At 38.2% G+C, this 21,562-nt stretch overlaps 1 protein-coding gene across 4 annotated transcripts in view; it reads right to left on the reverse strand.

Moving 5' to 3' along the window:
- Positions 1-21,562, reverse strand: part of LOC135710599 (probable G-protein coupled receptor CG31760) — a 401,234-nt gene that overhangs the window by 57,316 nt on the left and 322,356 nt on the right. For 3 of the 4 annotated variants that reach the window (XM_065233214.1, XM_065233216.1, XM_065233212.1), the window contains one exon: positions 16,883-21,292. The gene's annotated coding sequence lies outside the window, so the exon portion shown is untranslated. Of the gene's footprint in view, positions 1-16,882; positions 21,293-21,562 lie in introns of those variants that run through there. The other variant, XM_065233213.1, reaches the window with a different exon arrangement.

Genomic DNA, 21,562 nt, shown 5'->3' on the forward strand with positions numbered 1-21,562 from the left:
TGATGTCTTCGCTTCTAGCCTATTTCAATATTGCACTGTTATTAGTTCTATAGCTATTCTTATTGGACATTTTCTCAGTTACAGCTTTGCTGAAGATTGTTAACCAGCCAAACTTTAAATTAAACAGTAGTATCAATTCTTTAGGAGATTGATAATCTTATGGCATGATCAAGCAGCTTTTTGTGGGCAACACTGTATACATAGTAGCCATGATTTTTGTGCTCTATTCTACGCGCTAGAAACATCAATGTTGCCTACTGAACTGCCGATTGAGCATAATTATACTACATCAGCGATTTGAATAATTAATAACTGTTGTTCCTTATATTTAACGGAAGGTGGTCTTCAACAAGAATGCAAAGCTATTATTTTTAAAGCAGAGCGATATGGTGAATTGTTAAATAGATATGGTTTAAAAAAATTGGTTTCTAATAGTAATTTCCATATAAACGTCAAACGATTTGTGTCAAGTCAGTTTCATACTAAATAAGTTCAAATTTTGGGAGTCAGGCTTATTTTTCATGCAGTGTGGTGTATTACATCAAACACATTCGATCATGCAGCGTTTGAGCATGCCCGAGTAAAAATTTAAGCTGAACAGTAAGAACAGATGCGGATTATTGGTTGATTTAAGGTGTACAATGCTGATTAACATCAGGCTGAATATGTAGCTGATTAGTAGTGCATACAGCTAATTATATACCCATAATTCAACCTCAATAAGCTAGCTGATCTAAAGATTGAACAAGCCTTATTTTAGCTTAACAGTACTCCACAAATCAGCAATGCACTACAAATATTTTGATAGCCTGATTTGTTAAATGTAGTCACTCGTTGCATTTCTGAAATTTTAGTTCGGCTAAATTCACGACCTACCTTTCGAAGAGACAAAGTAGATGAGCTTTTTAGAAATAGCTACAGGTAGAAGTGGACTGCGACGTCGTCGGAAGTATTTCTGTGTTTTGACTGCTATATTGCATTGAATTTTCAGACAGAATTCCAAAAATATAGGTCAATTATGGCACTAAAATAGCTTCCACATGACCATTGAAATAAATCGCGTACTTGTGTTGACTATTCTTGAATTTCGGGTACTGTTTCATCTCCGTGTAGGTAGCTTAAAGGTTACCGTTTCTACTTACTGTGCAGAAGGTCGGGAGTTTAATCCCCATAATTCACTCCCCTTCCTTGCAATTTTTCAGTATGGCTTATCCTCTATCCCCACTAGATTTGAAATAAAAACAGTCTGATGCTAAGTGATCGCAGTGACCACAGTGAATCCTGATTAAAAAATAACCGGATCCACTGGCACAACTATCCTTCCCGCACCAATTGGCGAATCACAGAAAAGCCAAAACTGGTCATGGAACACCTAGTTTAAGATCCGCAATTACAAAAATGATTCGGAGTGATTTGAGATTTGGGCGTAATTGATTTTGTAAACAAACGCTTCAATTGACGATTTTTCGCGAATAAAAGCTCAGCCTAGAAAATTAGCAACACCAACAGGTGGAGGAATAATTCATCTAGCATGTGGTATTATTTGATCCCGAGATTGAGCATTTATTCGTGAGAAACCGGCGATTCACGTGTTTGTTTACAAAAGCAATTACGCCCAAATCTCGAAATTCTCCGAAGATATCAAAACGTCTTTACCATTTTCACCCACTAGCCATCTTTGATTCTTCAATTGTCGAGATGCTCACTCTAGTAGCAACGATTGTCAAACTAATAATCCTTCCCCTCCCCAAAGTTCGTGAGGACGTGGCCGACATCGGTATTGATCAATAGCGAACCCCTGACATATCAATATATTGAAGCGTTATGTGAATACGATTATTGTCAATAAAAGCAATCGTGTAGGTCTTATAAATAGAATTAATCAGTGACCTCTTCCGAAACATTGAAGATAGAAATCTAATCCCATGCTCCATCTATGTGGAAACATGTGCAATTTTATTGGTTCTGATAAGTAACGGAGTAGCAACTGGAATTCGCACCTGGACATCGATTATAGTTTAGTGAGTTTATTCCGATCCGAAAAATGATATTGATTCCCGTTTACTATCACCAGCAAACTGAAATTATAATTTGATTTCAGTTTACGCAATTGACAAATTTTACAACCAATTTTGTTTTCATTTTGCCACAGACAAACAGACATAACACATTGAATATTTCTCAATGGAAAACATCGTCGCTATAACATTATCGCCATCTGTTGAGTACACTGTGGTGGGTAGTACGCTGAAAAGATGGCGGTAGTGTGTAAAACGTCAGACGCAAGGAAATTGACTATGTGCGCCACAAGTGGCGGTACTACCAACTACGATACTTTTAAATTGACCGTTAAATGCTTGTTCGATGATCAACTTGCGACTGTTATGTCTGTTTGTCTGTGATTTTGCTGTACATTTGCTCTTCAAAAATATGTTGTTGCGGTTTTGTTATCGGTGTCATCTCCAGTACGAAGACAATCTCTAGTGAAATAGCACTTGGTCGAAACAGTGCGATTTATCGGCCAAATATGACGTATGGTTGATACCTGAAATTGATAGGACATCATTTCATTTGAATATTTTCATGTCACCGGGAATGAACAATCGTCGTTGGTAATGTAATGTAATACAATATATTGGGGAAATGAATGTGATGTCGGCCTAAATGTCCCTAATTTAGGCCCATACATAAATTCAGCAATCGACACAATTTTCAATAGCTAACAAAAATATCCATTAGTACCGTCGCAATGACGTGTTCATCTGGATAACATTGATAAATATCAGATTTTTAGCGATGGGCCCAATCTTAGATCCATAGGCCAACATTGGAGTCATTTACCCTATTATTCGTGTTTACAAATACATTCTTCGAACAGTTAAACACTGGAATAACCCACTAGCGAAAATCGATTTTACTCTCGTTCTATACGTTATACATAATATCGCAAGTAGTGCGCTGTGATCGCACAATGATGCGCTATACAGCGCACTACTTCCGTCACAATCTTCCTTATTCTGCGTCGCGAATGAGGTGAGGTGACTCGCTGTCACTAGTGAGGTGACAGAAGTCACCACGAGTGATGTGACTCTTCGTACAAATCAAATCGAGAGTAATCTCACTCGCGAGTTTGGTCACTCACTAGTGACAGCTAGTCAGCTCACCTCACTCGCTGCGTAGAATAAGGGGGAATGTATGACGTATAGAACGAGAGTAAAATCGATTTTCGCTAATGGGTTATTCCAGTTTTCAGCTTTAGCAGCAAATTCAAAACTATCGCATCACTTATCAAGGTAAATTCAGATCCAGCGAATCCAACCTACTAAACAAATTTCCTCTCCTGTGACTTTTGTGGGGACGCAGAGGTAAATATGGTCCCCAAAACAAAAAGGCCACTCCAATATTCTTTTCCTACTTCCTCCTGATTGCAAGGACGTGGCCAATGCCGTTATTGATTTTAAATATGGAGTCACTGAAACTTGTACATTGAGTATGGATGGTCACTCCCAGACCCATTCTGTTGATTCAGTGGCAATTTAACTGATTCTGATCAATCAGCCGGGGGATCAATCCCAGGACTCCTTGAGGAGTTTCAGAATAACATAGTCACATGCTTATCGTGAGAAACTCGTCGTCGTTGTCGGTACTGGTTTGAATGGTTACAACAGCAGTTCGATCATAAGTGGTGGTGTGATATGAGAAGCTTGATGACGTTAGAGCGACCGTTTTTGCTTACAGAGCAGAACATTATGTGATTAATCTCATGCCCCTTCACAGTCAAGATTCGTTTAGTCGCTTTTTTTTTCCTGAACTCAAACAAGTAGAATATCTCCAGTTTTTACACATTGAGGATGATAGCTAGCCCCAAGCACCATCTGTTCGTTCTCTGTGTGATCACAGTTAATCTTAATCTATAACTATGTAGCAACTACGGTTGGTTAATCATGCTCCTGCTCATCTGTGACCTGTCTGGGGATGAGACGGTGGTCCGGACCTTAGATGAGATGGAACAGCTAGCTTCGGGCCTTATTACGGGAGTCACTACACGGTGATAAGGAAGTAATATTCGCAATAAGACCCGTGATTGCCGTACAAATCAAATGGGAATCCCTTCATCGTGACGGCAAGTGACAAGTTTTCACCGTGAAGTGACATCCATAATAAGCCTTCTTGTTCTTAATTCACTTCCGTATTGAAAGTAATCATACTGAAATCAAAGCTATTTGATGGTAATTTTGCACATACTCGTAAATTTCAAAATCATCCAATCAGCGACTGGATCACAAATTGGAACCAAATGAATGCCCTGTTGTCTGCGTTTCAGAAAGGAAAGTCTCTGGCTAAACGAGCCCAAGTTGCTTCGCCTTCCGGTTCAACGATGGTCTCAAAAGACTGCGGACGAACAGGAGGGGCAGTTGTTTCTTCTTACCCAGGACAGCTACGTACATGTGTAGAGCAAGACAGTTCAAGCAGAACGGTAATATCCGGAGAAAGCTGTCTACGGAAGAATTTGGTGAAGCGGAGAACTTATTGTGGTGACATGTGCAGATGATGGTCCTTACTACGGGTGTCACTTCACGTGGAATACGAAGTTAAGTGACAACTTTTTACTCACGATGAAGTGATTTCAATCTGAATTACCCGTAAATCACTTCACCGTTAATGGCAACTTGTCACTTCACTTCTTTTTCACCGTGAAGTGACTCACTTCACGGTGAAAAAGAAGTGAAGTGACAAGTTGTCATTAACGGTGAAGTGATTCGCGGGTAGGATTGGGCGATTTTCAGAGAAAGATCGATATTGATGGATCGATCTTATATTTGGCTCTAGAATCGATCCACTGATTAAATCGGTACCAAAGAGTCGATCTTTGGTAGATCGTTCTTTTGATTTTTTTTTTTTAATTCGCATGTTTAGGTTGGTACGTTGGAAATTATATCCTTTATAATATTCAATTAAATCACCGGCTAGAAATTTTTCTTTTAATAAAATGCGCGCAAAGCAACGAGCAAACGAGAACAAAGGAAAAATGAACGTCACACTTGCTCACTGTCAATGTGTGTGTCAATTCAGCTCGATAATAAATTTTTACCATTTTTGGGAAGTTTTCAATCAATAATGGTTAATCAATCAAAATATAGCATTCTGTTTCTCCGTGTTGACAAAATGTGTCGGTAAGGAGCAATGAAAAACCTTTCAAATGTTGCTGTATTCGTCAATATTGGAAATGCAAATAGTGACGTCATTGTAATCCAGCTAATAACATATGAAGTGACGTTGACGTTATGTCCGTTAAATTTACCACGCAGGCTGAGATGAGATGAGTTAATCATTTTTTCGATGTAAATACACTTAAAAAATTTAACACCTATTTTTTTTTGAAAAAATCGGGATGAAAAAGATCGATCTTCCAAAGATCGATCCAAGATCGCCCAATCCTAGAAGTGACACTCGACACTCAGAATAGGGTGCGGTACCATCTCACATCAGTTCGGCACACTCCTCTCAAATCAGCTTTTAGACTGCCCTATACAATTTTTGTTTTACAACATTCGAAATTTACCTCTTCAGCAAAGAATTCATTGCATAAATGTTGGATGTAGCTGTTTTTCTTCATTTTTTTTTGACGCGTATAACGGAAATGGGTCCCATATGCCGAAGTAGTGCCATACTCTATTTTATACTAAAACCCAAATGGCGCGAAGAAGCCATTGCATTGTGCAGAACAATCCTGCTTAGTACTGATGTCAGCCTAAACTCAAAAAGTTCCCCACGTCATCATCATGTGTCTCGCACTTAATCTAGCACTTAGGGGCGATCCATTTATTATGTCACGCTAAATTGTGGAAAATTTAACCCCTTTCCCGCATTTCGTTACGTTTTTCCTATACCTAATGCATTACTTGTCACAAAATCATAAACCCCCACTCCCCCTTAAAGTGTGACATAATATATGCATTACATATGTGAAACACATCCATTTCATGTGTGAATCTAATGCTGTGAACCATGCCTCACCTCAACACTATTGGTTCGAATTGTGACACACTTGGAGTCGTCTATGGGCCTCACATGGTGATATCAATAGCTTTGCACATCATACTTCTATGTTGTACAATATTCTACTTATCGACTTCTAATTTACCGACTCCAAAATTGAATCGACAAATAGGTATATAAACAAATCTGCCATTAAGTCTGATTTGGGAATTGATCCTGCACTTTTGGGTGTGCTACTGCCGTTGTCTTCGTTCGATCTTACTGGGCCACAATTCTTCTCATATATGAGGTTGGTTGATAAGGATGACGTCACAACTCATGTTTTCGATGTTTACCTTGCAGAACAAGCAATTCACATCGCATTGAAATGCAAAACACTTTAAATCTGTTTTGAACAGTAGTGTGATTCAATGTGCAGTACAATTGATAGAGAAAGATTATCACGCAAAACACTTTAAATCTGTTTTGTACAGCAGTGTGATTCAATGTGCAATACAATTGATAGAGAAAGATTTTCAGAATTTAAAAAGTTTCAAACACTAGAAATCATCGTGTAGAATACAACCAAGAGAGGGTCTGGTATAAAAGAGGTGCGGGACTGGCTAGTTCTGAACCAAATGAACTGTCAAAGCCAGAGCCAATCGAGCAACGCCTTCAACGGCTACAAAACCTTCACAAGAGCATTTTCTTGCTCTTTGTATTGATGAGAATCAAATCATTCCAGTGATTTATCGCAAAACTGTAATCTGATTGAGCGTCAAATGTGACAGACAACACCTAAATAGCTTCGAGGCACAGCACGGCCATTGTTCAAACAACGGTGTTCAAGTATGTTTCTACTTTGACCACGAAGCATCTGCCCACCAATGTTCAAAAGCGGTTGATCCTAAACAAAATCCATCTCCGGCGAATCTTTCCAACCGTATCGCCAACAAAAGCACCCTCCAAAATCTGACATCAACAACGGTTAGCGGACCTTTGTTCGTTCCTTTTTAATAAAGTTAAAACTTCCAAACCCACATCATCGCGCACCCCTTTCGATGAATTGTGGGGTGATTGGGTGCCATCAGTCGCGAACGAAATATGTTTCCGAATTTTCACACTTTTCGCCGAATCCTGGACGACGGTCTCACGGAAGAAGCCGTTTCATTCCACCCTGCTGCACCACGTGCCTGTCACAGAGCTCGCACGTGCCTGCTCTCCTGCTTACAATATTGGTTAAATAGAGATATAGATAGAGTTTAGTTAAATTTACGTTGCTACTGAGCTGAAAGCATGCTGTGAGGGAGGAGAGCCCGGCCGTGCGAGGGTGGTGGAGCAGAGGATCTTTTGAGAACTGAAATAGCTTCGTCCACGCCAATTTCTCCACCTTCAGCCCGTTTTGCGGTCACCGAATCGGTTCGGTTTGGTGTATCTTCTGTACAGCCGGATGGGAACGGTTGTGGGTTTTTTTTTTGGGGACGGATACTGGCTTATGCCGGCATCCGAAAGAGTTCATGGAAAAAATGGGGAGAAAACGAGGTGAACATGAGAAATTGCTCATTTGATACTCTTTGTGTCGAGCGGAGCCTGTCGAAAGTTAGCAAGTTTGATGTCGAGCTGAACTTTTCCGTAGGACAATCGGGGGAGTGAAAAGTGATTAAAATTTAAAAACTTGAGCCCGTTGATGTTTCGCTGGTGGTGGCACGTCCAGTGGAGATAGCGACGATGCCATGGCCGGGTGCAGTTTTGTGCCCGAAAGTTCGCTGTTGTTTTGTCAGTTGGTGCTGTTGCCGCAAGGGGATTGGAGTGAGCTTCGTTCGGAAAAAGTTGGATCTCGTTTCAGGATCAGTTTGTGCTCCTACTCTCCGGGGGTGACAATTTGTCATTTTTAGAAGGTTTGATAAAACTTTGCTGGCCGAGATTGAAACTATGCAGGGAGAATGGTGATGTTTGGCAAATAATTAATTGGTTCGTGATTGGGTGTTGGAAAAGTGGAATGATATGGCACTGAATATTTCAGACAATGCTGACGCTCAGGAAGAGTGGTTCTTATCATTGAGGACTTGTCACTTGCCAAATTTTAAAAGTTCTGCGTATCCTTGAGTGGCTGCAACAGTCCCTGAGACTTAGGTGTTATAGATTGTGTTAATGTCCTAAAGTCCACTACACTTTTTCATGACTGCCTAAGCAAGTGGTAAATTATGAACGATTTTTCAATTATTTGTTGTTCTGTCATACTAAAAACCGTTTATATTATCCATAGAAATTAAAATCTGAATCAAATAATGTAATTAGTGTTTCCATTTCCCGACCTATTTTGGTTTCCCGGGAAACGGGAAAAAGCTGATGACTCTACTTGGAAATTCCCGGGAATCAGGTTCGAAGTCCAGAAAGGTGAATAAGACTTCATGCCCGTCCTTCATCAGAATGTTTAGTTTTTAGCTTCTGTAGAGAATAGTTCAATAGCTGCTCACGATTTTTTTTTCCAACTTCTAGATTTTATTTCCCGACTACCAACGGGAGTATTTTATTTTGTCCCAGAAGATATTACCGAATCATCTCAGATGTCTTTTCTTAGCCTTCGGTGGCTTCTTCCAGAAGTCCTTCAGGCTTCTACGATAGCTTCTTTTGCCTTCCGCTTGGAGGTTCATCCATCTTCTACAGCAAGCTTCTTAAAATTTTCGTTTTTAACTGCTCCATCTGCGGAAGTTTTTCCCGAATTTAATAAGCCTTTTTGGCTTCGCATGGAAATGAAATTCTGATTTTCTCAGAAGTTTTTCCTGAATTCCCGAGAAGTTTCTTCTAGCTTCCCTCAGTAAATACTTCTGACTTCTCCTCAAGCATGCTTGGCATGCACAGGTCTCAAACTGCTCATTTGCTAATAACTTTGCACACAGTTAACAATTAAACCTGTCAAATTCGTTTTCAGATAGTCACAATCAGCAATTTTACGACTCGCGAGCGCTCACTCTGAGTGAACGCTCACGAATCATAAAATCGCTTATTGTAACACTCTGGTAGCGAAATTGACATGTTTTATGAGTCAAACACTTGCCTTCCATCCGCTTCTTGTATCTAACAAGTACAAAATATCATTATAACATCGAATGATTTCAAAATTCAGAAAATCATTTTTTTATTCTGTAACTATTGAGGGGGGCGACACATCTTAATCTCAATTCTAGATGCTCAGCAAATCTCACTCTAGCGAATCAAACTTCGAAAAATATTCTTTAATTTCTCTCATCTACTTGCATCGCGCATCATCTTTTTGCAGGAAACCTTCATAATCGACATCAATCTTCTTTCTATCTACTCAGCGTGCGCGCAGCTAACCACAGCAAAACACATTTTTCCTGCATCGTAGATAGTGTCGGCCCCCTCCGTCACTATCATCGTATGAGAAAACGATCTCATCGATATTTTTGTCATGACAGAACGTGACAGTGTTGATAACATCGCAATTACTAGCTCATTTATTGATATTACTGTTACTTGTACCATGGAAATATTAAACATATATTCACTCCACCGATCACAAACTGTTGCTTGCCTAAATTTATCTAAATCAGTTGAAAATGTTGATGTCAAAACCGTATGACAATTATACTCATGAATTGATAGGTAGTTTCATCTCGTGATAGTGAGAGAACCTATTTTCTCATTGTCACATGACAGCTGGGATATTTACCAGCTCTGACATCAGTATTATCAGAAAGACATATCATACTGGAAACATAAACTGGACAAACGTGATAAAACAAGTTATCCAGATCATCTTGAAAATTTTATCTTGAAGTTCTGAAGGTTCAAAAAAATAATATACGATTTGCATAAGTAGTACACAATATCCCGACCGAATTTCGGATCCCATAGAGCTACATGAAGCCTAAAAGCAGTCTGTAGAATACAAAGGTATGTTGACACAATATCTCTGGTTCTACAAATCATCCTGAAGTTTAGATTTTCAAGTTCTACAGGCTGAGCAGTGATTTGTACGATGTACCAACAGACTTTTTGAACCTAACCCGCATTATAGAGCCCCATCACACCATGTGAGGCATATAACAGTGTTAACACAAAATATTCAATTCTCCAAATCATCCTGGCGCTCATATCTTGATGTTTTAAAGATGCTACGAGGTATTGTATGATGTCTTGACTAAATTTGTGAACCCAAAAAGCGTTGTGGAGCCCCAATACATCATGCGGAATATGTAGTGGTAACGTAGGTAGATCACCTTTTCGTGGTACGTTACGGGATGTAAGATCTACCACCGATTCCTAGTCCTGACTAATTCAAACTAGAGGCACAGGATTTTTAAGTAATCAAAGGAACACATCTTAGTCCTTGTTACTTTTTATGCCTTGTTGATAGTGACAAAACTCGGCTTTGTCCACCGAGGATGATCTTGAAACAAGGAAAAAATTAGTTAGTTAGTCTTCATCTATGTGATTCCTGATCTTCTATACGTTGTTCCCTAGTTTGAAGTGGTTAAGACTAGGGTTCTGATGCATGGTCATTATCGATGTCATTCCTTAACTTTGTTGCTAAGGAATCCAATTTTGACTGACAAAGGGGCGCGCCTTTTGAAGGGTGTTCCAACACTCCGAAGGGTATACATAGCGGGATTTCAATTAGAATCGATTTCCTGCGATGAAGGCAAGAATGACTGTATCAAAACCGAATACTTTATCATTGTTTAATAGTGATGGAGTAATACGACATGCACTAAACTAAGGACACGGGATATACTACAAAAGATCAAATTACTGGTCGCAGTGGTGTTATGTCCCGAATGGAGGAAAATAAATGTAGTGGTAATGACAAAATATGTTGGGGTCTCAAAGTTATTCTGATGATGTATTATACAAATCCATGAGGCTCCGTGGGACTTCTCCAAATCAAGTGATACATGAAGTTGTATGTAGTTGTAATGACAAAACATTTTGGGTTCTCTAAATTATCCTGAAGGTTGGGTCTTGATGTTCTACAGGATAAACAAAATGATGTATGATGTCCAGATTTATTATACGAATCCATTAAGCTCCGTGAGACTTCATCACATCAAGGGAGATAAAAAGATGTATTAACAGAATATGTTCCGTTATCCAAATTGTCCTGAAGATCAGATATTGATGTTCCTCAGATTCAACGTCGTGACTATATTTGTGAGCTCGAAAAGCTTCGTGGATTCCCATTACATCATGTGGAATATGTAGTTATTAACACAACATATATTGAGGTTTCCAAGGTATGAGGTCTTGATGATTCCATGATAGTTTAGAATATCATTCGAATGTTAGTAGTCTGTCTTAACAACAATATGTCATACATGATGTAATAAGTTCTCACATTGCTCTACAAACTCAAAAGGTCCGTTGAAACGGCATACAAGACTTCGATGAACCTGTAGAACATTAAGATCGTACAAGAATCCCCCAAATAGCGCGGTGGGTGGTACCGTCCATCGACCGCAATATCTCGGCTGTCCTCCATCCGATTGAACTGATGTGTGCTGTATGTGATGTGGACTAACCATAAACTTGTAATCTTCAGAAAATCAGCTAATTTGCTTGGAAAACAGCCGAGAAATAACGATGGGTGGACGGCACAACCCACCGCGCTATTCGGGGGATTCCTGTATATTACGATTTGGATACTATTTTTTTTAATACAACTATTATAATGATGGAATAAAATTTGAAATAATGTTTTTAAATCTTCCAGTAAATCGTCGTACTTCAGTAGGACTGTAGAGCTTCTTGATATGAAATTGGATTTGTATAATAAATTATGATAATTTACAAGAATTAATTAAACGTATAGAACATAAATATCTACGCTTCATTACAACCATAAATCATACATGATATATATGAGCTCTACGAGGCTCTAGGACTGCAACAAATTAGTCGGAACATTGTGCAATATCTCGTTGAGTCTATAGAATCTCAAAATCTGAACTACAAGATGAATCTTTGATATTTTTATAACACATCTATTATAAGACTTACAGAACATTGGGTGGATCTTGCGGCACATAAATCGATGGAGAAGAACAGGTGGTTGGAAGAGAAGATAAATAGAGTGACGAAAAAACCTAGATGTTAATTGTATTGATAAAAAAATATGAGTCCCAAGGCTCCATTTAGCTCCAAGAGGCAGGCTCATTACTAAATAATTATTATGGAAAAAAAGGCTCACATAATGCGATGATGTTCTAGTAAAAATTCAAAAAATTGTAAATGATTGAGCCTGTAGATCTTCAGGATGATTTGGTGGACTTGAGTTATTTTGTCTTTTTAACTATATATTCTACATGATATAAGGGGGCTCCTCGAGACTCTATGAATGCAAAAAGTTAGTCGGAATATCGTACACCTATTTTGGCGGAATTCTGAAATAAAACAGCAAAAGGTTGTCTTCCATTAATTCCACGTAATTAATATTGGTAGCCATAACAGATACGCATACGTATTACGCACTCATTCCCTAAGAATAAATCTACGGTCCTTATTCCGAGTGTCACTTCACGGATGATCAACCAATAATTTGTGTGATGTTAGAGAGTTTCTACCGGTTGGATCTGCATATAACTTTTCAGAAATAAAGTTTTGCGATTATTCGAACTAACTGTTTGAATATTTTGGTGCCACAATTATTGTTGACATGCTAAATAATGTTTCGAAAATGACCAATTTCCCATACATTTCCCATACAATTTATTTCTCCTACTTACATGATGCAATTGGTTCTTTCTTAGGCTCATGTTGTAGCATGATAATGTGGCTTCAAAACACACATGATATAGAATTCCTCTGATTCTTAGATTTGGGAGGAGCCATGGTTTTTAAAGTGTCCTTCTATTAATTTCCACTAGTGTAGAACGCTGACGATGCATCTTTGACTGAATCGATGGCTTTCAGTTTCCTCAGATGATGCACGCTCGCTCCGTCTACTTACCACCGTCACCAGTGGTTCATCCGAGTCCTCATCATACTCAAATCCAGTAGAAGTTGTTGTTCTGTCGGAAATTGAAAATGCCTCCTCCGGAGAACGTTCTCGCTCGGAGCTTCGATTCAGTAGCCGAGGCTGTTGCTTATTAGGTTAAGTGTAGTCTTTTTCCGAGAGAATTTGGGAGCAACGAACCGAGAATCTCAGATGCCAGATTTTTTTCTATGCAATTGCGTAGACTTATTCAAATCTACCGATTTCTACGGATTTTTTTTTAGTCGAAGGTGATATATATTTTTTAGTTCTAAGGTGATATCTTACGTAAAATGATAAATCGATGAAAGAACTTTTGAAAAACTACTAGGGACAGTCCGCTGGGGTTATACGCAATGGTGCCGTCGGATTACGTTATCTTATATAATAAATGATATTTCTTAACTGTAGCAGGACTTGTGTTTTGTGTAGGAATAGGAATTTGAGCGGGGTTCTCTCTGTTTATACTCTTTAGTATGACTATGATTGCCATTAAAAGAAGCTATTGATATAAATTTTAGTTGGGCCATGTTCAGAAATTTAACTCTATTTTTCAAAAAATCTTGGTGGACCTGAAAAGGGCCGATGGTAGTACAGGCATGAATACCAAGATACTGTTGCACCTGTAGTTTTTGGCATACTTTCACTGATTGCTTCCCGGGGATCCTTGTTCAGCCATAGCAAGATGTGCGCGTGAGAACTTCCACGGTGCTGAGATTCAGTCGTGTCAACCAGCTTGTTGAAGTACACACAGCACGTGACTGGATCATGATTGACCAGAGTTGCTCTTTGTAGTGCAGTCAATTCCTGGATAGGATCTGTTAAGTCATTGCCATTGTGTCCTTCTGACAATCGATAAGATTCAACAAATGGGGCCACTTCATCTCATTTGCATTGAGTGTGACGAACATCGTAAGCTTTCCCAATTGTCGCATTATGGTGAACGCATTTCTCTTCCTTTGTTGCCAATACTGTACTGTATTCGGTATTGATTTGAGGAAGGATATATTTCGCTCAATGCACTGCTCCATGAATAAGGCGGTCCTTAAGGTTGACCCGTGTAATGTTTGCGGTCCCCGTGCACTTAAAAGTGCATTGCAAGCCTTCGGAAACTGTAAGGCGATGAACTTTCATTGTCATTGTACAACAAATGTTGTGGTTTGGCCCAGTGTTGGGAAAATATCAAAAAATCAAATCTCACCAACGCCCAAGATCACGCTTGATTTTCGTAGACAAAAATTAACAAGCAAATAACTGCGGTTGATTTTGCAAGCTGTGATATCGCAGCTCTGAATATCAAGCTAACAAAACTCACCAGTTGCAAATCTCAACAAACTGTGGTGAGATTGAGTTTCATGATTTTTGTTTTACACCCGAATGCAACTGAAACTTCCATAACGGCTGGCAGCAGTCACTTCGTGTCTGCCATGGGTGAAGAGTAAAAAGAGATAGCAAACTATACTTTCTCTTTCTAAGAAAACGATGTGCAACGGTATCATTTTTGTGTTGAGTCAACTCTCAGCTTGATTTTTGCACGTTGTGAGTAGTCTCGCAATATCAAAGGAGCTTGTAAAATCAATATTAAGTATGTTGTAATCTAATAATAAAGCCACGCTTTAACCGTACTTTCTTATGGATTACGTGCTTTTTGATGAAAACGTTGAAGGCCTGATCATCATCGAGTTGACGGGGAAGAGAGCGTCGTCTCTCTTACACAACGCAAACGGTAGAACTAGAGTCGGTGTATAATGAGTCACGCCAAGAGTGAAGCCAAGTCTACCTATTGAACTGTCAAACCGGCTACCTATCGTGCAAAGTAAATAAGCATTACGATGCTATGAAAGGTCCACGAAAGGTATTGCAATTAAATATAAAATATAATCGAACAAATGATCATAAACACACAGTGAGCATTACATTTTTCATGCGATACGTTTTGTAATGGTCAGTAGTGAGAATTTCTACTATTTTTCGTTAAGATAAATTGACAAAATCACTAATTTAATGATTTACTACAGCCGTTACTTTTTTTCCTCGCTAGAAGTCATTTGAAGTTGATGTAGAAGTCCTCTGTTGCCAAGTGAAAAGAAAGGGAATCTTTCGAAAACCGTGATGCGAGTTCAACTGTTTTTCTCTTGGCGTGACTCATTATACACCGACTCTAAGTAGAACAACATACGAGAAAAAAGAAAATTATCAAATAACTATAATATGACATATGTGATTTCGTTCTAATTCCTCAATTTGGTGTAAATTAAACCATTTCTGATCAGAAATGTTATTACTAAGACATCGTTGCTTGCTATTTTCAGAATTCACACAAGCACAACATCAGCAGCTCTTATTATGAGAAAAAATAAAATACATACATTCGTGACGGCTTTCGGCAACAGTGTCGTATGACAGAGCCTGTCGTATGACATTTTAGTTTGGTACTGTAATTGGAAAGCTTGTTTTGCAAGTTTCGCAAGCAAGGGCAGTCGATTATAACAGAAAATGTGTCGACTACGGTGACCGCTTACAAGACTGGTCTCGACACGACTTTTATTCGCCTTCACATGGCACCGTCAAAAATTTTTCTCTTCAAGCAAAGATTGACAGTATATTATGGTAACTTTCGGCGGAGTGAAGAGATAGTACGAAGGCCACCATGTTTCACGCACAGTCTGATGTTTGCTTAGGGAGCATCCATAAATGACGTAGCATATTTTTGATCAATTTTAGACCCCTCCTCCCCCCTCGTAGCGTATTTGGCTATATCCAATACATGGCCGGTCACAAATTCTGAAACCCCCACCTCCCCCCTCAAATGCTACGTCATTTATGCATGTTCCCTTACGGGATATTTCATATGAGGGAAGAGCTATAGAGTCACCGCCAACGCCAATTCTATCAAAAAGCGGATAAGTGAGCAAGAAAACGGTTGAAAAGCAGCAGTGTATTTTACTTTATGCTTCTTTGCCTTCAGAATCAGATTATACTTGTAAAATTCGATTCTGAAGGGAGACGTACACTGAAGAAAAAATCCGTAGATACTGTACCGAATTCCGTAGATTTTGCCTACGGATCTGTAAAAAATCACGGATCTGTAATTGCCTACGGATCTGTAATGACACACGTGAGGCACACTGCGAAAAAAGTTGACGCAAAATAAAAGTGGCCAAAACCATTTGTGACGAAGGAGACGATGAGCACTGAAATTTACGTTTGGGAGTGTTTGACTCGGCGTCTGCGGCCCATAATCCGCACTATTTTGGTCAGATTTGGTGTCAATGCACTACCCGAAAGACACGGTAGCTTGGTACAAAGCAAGCAATGTATAATACGTGCCAAAAGAGATGAATCCTGCGAATTGTCCGGAGCCCCTGTCAATCAAAACTTTTAGGGCCCTTTCCTAGAACCGGAAAAACTTTAAGACTGTGAATTCAATCGAAGAAATTGAAAAAGCCTGGACAAAAGTGATCAAAATAATCGCTAAAGCTCATGGGCAGCGTCAGATCAAAAGTTCGCTCCTTGGAATACGATTAAAGGAACTGCGGATTATTTTCATCCAATTGAAAAAAAAAATTGTATAGAGAACATATAGGGTGGGTGAGCCAGTAGTGGAGGTACTAAGCCAATTTATGAATTAAAAAAAAAAAAAAATTGATGTACACACAATTGTTATACGTCAATCAATAGCTTTCAACCTCTATTTTGATTGAAAAATATTGCATTGTAATAAAATTGCATAAAATTTTAGAAAGATCGTCCTCCATTAATAGGAACACTGTTCCAGTAGTTGTGGTAGGGGAAACAGCCCTATTGTTGCGGTACGTTAGCAGCGTTAGAAGCCTATTGTTGTGTATGGAGGCTTCTAACGCTGCTAACGTACCGCAACAATAGGGCTCTTTCCCCTAGTTGCTAACTTTAGTTTCTTTAATAGTGGAATGCGTTGGTTTCTTATGGGTTCCACTATTTTAGGAACACTACCGCAACTATAGGTGCAAAGGAGTGAAATTTTTAAGGAAAATTAATTATTTTCCGTCACTTTTGGGCATATTTTAAGTTTGAAATATGCAAATATGCTTTATTTTAGGTGAGCTACCGATGAAAAATAATATTATCCGGATCCTCTTCACTATTCCGGCACAACCTCCATATCGCAACTATAGGTACACTACTATTACTGGAACACCTACCCTTTATGAAATAAAAATTTGAGTTCATTAACAGAACGTTGTTTTATTCCAATAAAAAAGGGCTTATACTATCTGGGACACCCTATACTCATATGAAAATGCGTTTACTGATCATGAGAATGGTTTCAATAATTAAATTCAAAATCTTCCAGAATATCAGTTATCTTGCAAAATAGGATGGTTGCCTTTTTCTCTAGATGATGATATAAGCTGTTGCATATACATCTGATTACATGACATCCCTGGGAGCACTTGACATTAAAGCCCTTAATCAAACGATTGGGAGTGTGCCAAGAGCAGTTCCAATCGAACTGTCAATAAGCATTGCTTTGCTAGATTGGAACAACATTTCTCAGTTCTCTGAAGACTGTCGTTCACACGTTTTCTAGAGGGCTTTACTCAACACAACTCACTCTGACTCTGACGGGACATGAACATATCAACATTAGAACCTTGGGCTGAATCCGTCTCAATCTCAAAACAAATTTGTCTACCTATGAAGAAAATAATCGCTTTATCAAAACCCAAGTACACTGATCCCACCCAAAGCTATAGTCATATATAATGCTCAATCATCTTTTGTAAGCTTTATATCGTCAGCTCCCGCTCACTACGTCATGCAACCTTCCACCATTTGACACCTTCGAGCAGTTCCATACCAAATGACGAATCGATCAAACTTTACCTTCTCCGATTTGCATGAAACTTTGATTGAACAATTTTTTTTTATGGGCAATCATACAAATTTGTGCTAAAATTGGCCACTTCGAACCTTTCAATTTTCTTTTCTAAATGGCGTAGTGGAAATGTCAGCCCATACATAAATTCAGCAATCGGCTTAATTTTCAATAGCGACCAAAATATCCATGAGTTCATCTAGATGAAATTGATAAATAGCAGATTTTTAGCGATGGACCCAATTTTAGATCCATAGGCCAACATTAGAGCCATTTACCCTATCTCACAAATTGACGAGCACCGTAAAACAAAAACTTTTGGTAAAATATTTGAACTTCTTTTCTATGCAATATTTGTGTTAATTTTGCTCAGAAAACGATTAATAAGGTTTGAAATATTGTTTCCTGTGCAAAACTAACAAAAAAAAAACTTACGAACAAAAATTTTAAACATTTTACAGGGGATTTTTCTTATGATTTTGGTTAATTTTTATGCGTTCAAAGATATAAATATTTCAAAAGTTTGTATTTTGTACAAGCAATTTTAAAAGTATACAAATGTGTTTTCTTGTTATAACACTTTTAAAATTTTATTTTTCCAAAAAATTACTAAGAAAAATTAACCGTGTATATGTGTCCCAACAACTTTGTCTCACAACGTGAATTCAATTGGAAATAATGTTTTCATGCTATAATTTATTTAAAAATTATAAAAATGCAATTCTGAAAAAAAAAACTTTCAAATTAACCGAATTTTAACACATATGCGAATGATTGCTCATAACAAACAATTATACAAAGTTTCATGCAAATCGGAGAAGGTCGAGTCAAACATATTTTTGTTTTGTACTTTGCCCTGGAACTACTCCTTTCACCTTCACCCTCCACCCCTCGGAAACCCACTCATCTCGTTTACTATCGCTTCTTGTTTCAGCTTTTCGCAATCGGCTTACAGAGAGTGATAATAGCTGCCAAAAGTAAATGTGTTTACGTTACAACTTACCATCCGCTGGCCCTTGATGAGGCCAAAAGAGTTTTGCTATCCTTCCTATTTCTGCGACGAAGTGAAAGTTTTGTGTCAATTTTTATCACTGAAAGACTTACCTAGGCGTGCTCTTGCTTCAGGACTTCCGTGAAAAATAAATCTTTTGAGGGTATAAAAAAGTTTGATCCTTTCGAGGAAGAAGCATTCATATCGAAAGTAGACCAAAGCACAGTGCTTATGCCTGGTTATCACATCAATTTGCTTCATTTCGTGTTTTTTTTTTTACTTATTGTGCTCCTTTGATATAGGCAATGTCTTGTTTGCTTTTTCTGCTTTTTACCATCTTTTGTTTAAGGCTACACATATGAGATTCTGTTAATGTTAAATTAAAAAAAAAGGATTTGATTCTATCGAGTCTTCTGTTTCGCTATAACACTTTGTTTTCAATCGTTTTTGTGAATTTAAACATTTGTTATGCCTATTTTTTTCAGTGACATCGAACATCATTTTGTGCTAACATTTTCTTAGTCTTGTTTTTAGTATTTATACAATTAGTTTAATTTATCTATTTAGTTAGTAGATCGTCATCTTGATAGCGTTTTTTTCTCTCAGGGTGGGTTTAATTTGACTGTTTTTGTTTGGCTAGGATATTAATAAGTTTTAAATTGTTATGTGATTGATTGATTCGTTCTTGTGGATTTATTTTGATAAATTAAACGAATGTGTGCTTGAAAATTTGTACGAATGATAGAAAAGTTTGGCATACTGATTTGTCGTTTGATTGATTATTGTTAAAGCTAAATGGCAACACTTTTCATTTGGTTCAGTAACCATTTTGTAATTTAAAAAAGCGGCCTCTCTCAATCGTTCGTAATTACTGCTCGAATTGCTGGCGAATAAGCTTCATGATTTCTGGCTGCCAATCTCCGTGATAACCAATACAATCTTGATTATTCCAGGGGGTGCCTTTCTTGAATGCATTACGGGGGTTATCCGCAACATCAATACCTACAAAATGCTGAATTTCCTGATGTCCTGATGTCAGTATCAATTCACACAATTAGAATACCAATATCATTCGCCTTGACATTGACATCGTAAAGGGACCACTGATATTCAAAGTTCTGCCGCAAATGCTTCTTATATACACCAGCTAATCGAGTACCGATCTTTAGAAAATTCCTCCGTAATATTAAAACAATGCATCGGTTATACAAAAAAGTTAATTTATTGAAACAAATGTAAGATTTCCAACTTTTCCTTAGTGATATTAATATGGATAGCAATAGCTTGACCGCCTGATATTATGCTTACCAAGAATATCAGTGTAGAAAGTGAAATGCAATGTTAGACCAATATCTTACGTCAATTGACATTGTTGGCAGCACGCAGCACTGCATATGACAGCTCATGAACCATTTGTTAAAAAATTAAAGTTTGTTTAGGGTGTCTTATGAAGTTGTTTGTTTCGGTATCGATAATTGGTCCCCTCCATACCCCTACGGAGGTGGCCAATACTGTTTATGTCATATCTAGCACAACTACAAAGCCTGTCAGATGAGGTATTCCTTGCTTTGAATATTGTATTACATAGCCTTATCGAAGATCGTTTCCATCAATCGTACAAACTTACAAGATCTTCCGATTCAAAAAATTACTCAACCATAACCAAATTAACAAAAGTTCAGTTTTCCTACTTCATCACTGGATCATCTACCAACTGATTTGTATCATGTTCGCTACTTTCTTCTTATTTATGTTTTACGAATCTACCCTACAGATCTCTACCACACAAACAATTTGAATTTATGTTCTCACTTTTCGTTTCAAATGTTGACATTAGCCTTTTTCTTCTCGTAAAGAATGACCCGTTCTTTCCAACTTTGCTGTATCTTCCGATATCTCCGATGTCTCATGCGTGGTTTCATGAAACAGTGTGTGATTTCATTTGGTGCACATTTTTATTGTCATCACACCAAGTCAGCGTCCATCAATGATTACCTGTTCATACATTCCGATCGGCAACCAAGGTGAACTTTCCGCTCTTCAAAAGAATCACTACGGCCACCAATTCTGTCCGTTACGATTTTTAATTCGCATAGCCATTAGCCAGTAATGGATGACACATCGACTCCGCCGACGCCACATCGATTTAAATTAATTAAATTGGCAAAAGGTATAATGGTAAAAAAATGTTTCCCAATAATTAGTACACATAGAACACTCATGTGGCGCCCTCTCTCGAGTGGTTACCGGTATAACGCAGAAAAATCCGGTGATGAAAGCTTCATTGTCTTGCTTCCGCTCGTGTAGAGTGATTTTGCGTTGCTGGTGGTTCTGGTTGGGCTGTCGGTAAAATATAATTCAATTTCAATTTTATTTAATTACCGCCAGGGTAAATGTTGAGCTGTATGGGTTCATTGTTGACACTTTTGGGCTTGTTCCGGGGGATGGATGGCTGCACTCGGGTTAAACGCTGGGGATGGCAAAGAAAGAGATAAAGCTGATGCTATTCATTTCCGGCACATGATTTATTTTCTACTGGCATGGGCTTGATTAATGATATTGGCTTTCGAGTGACGAGTGGTGCGAGCGGCGTTATAATAATTAAATTTTGATAAAGTAAATCAATATTTCACGCTGATGATAGCGCTATTCAATTATATATTTTCATATTCCCAAATCATATCGAATTGGAAGAGTCTGCTAGAGGACATATGTATAAAGGGCTTATGGATAGAGTCAA

The sequence above is a fragment of the Ochlerotatus camptorhynchus genome, unplaced genomic scaffold (genome assembly GCF_037179485.1).
Source record: "Ochlerotatus camptorhynchus isolate MF236.1 unplaced genomic scaffold, CSIRO-AGI_Acam_v1.1 ptg000392l, whole genome shotgun sequence".
Taxonomy (NCBI): domain Eukaryota; kingdom Metazoa; phylum Arthropoda; class Insecta; order Diptera; family Culicidae; genus Ochlerotatus; species Ochlerotatus camptorhynchus.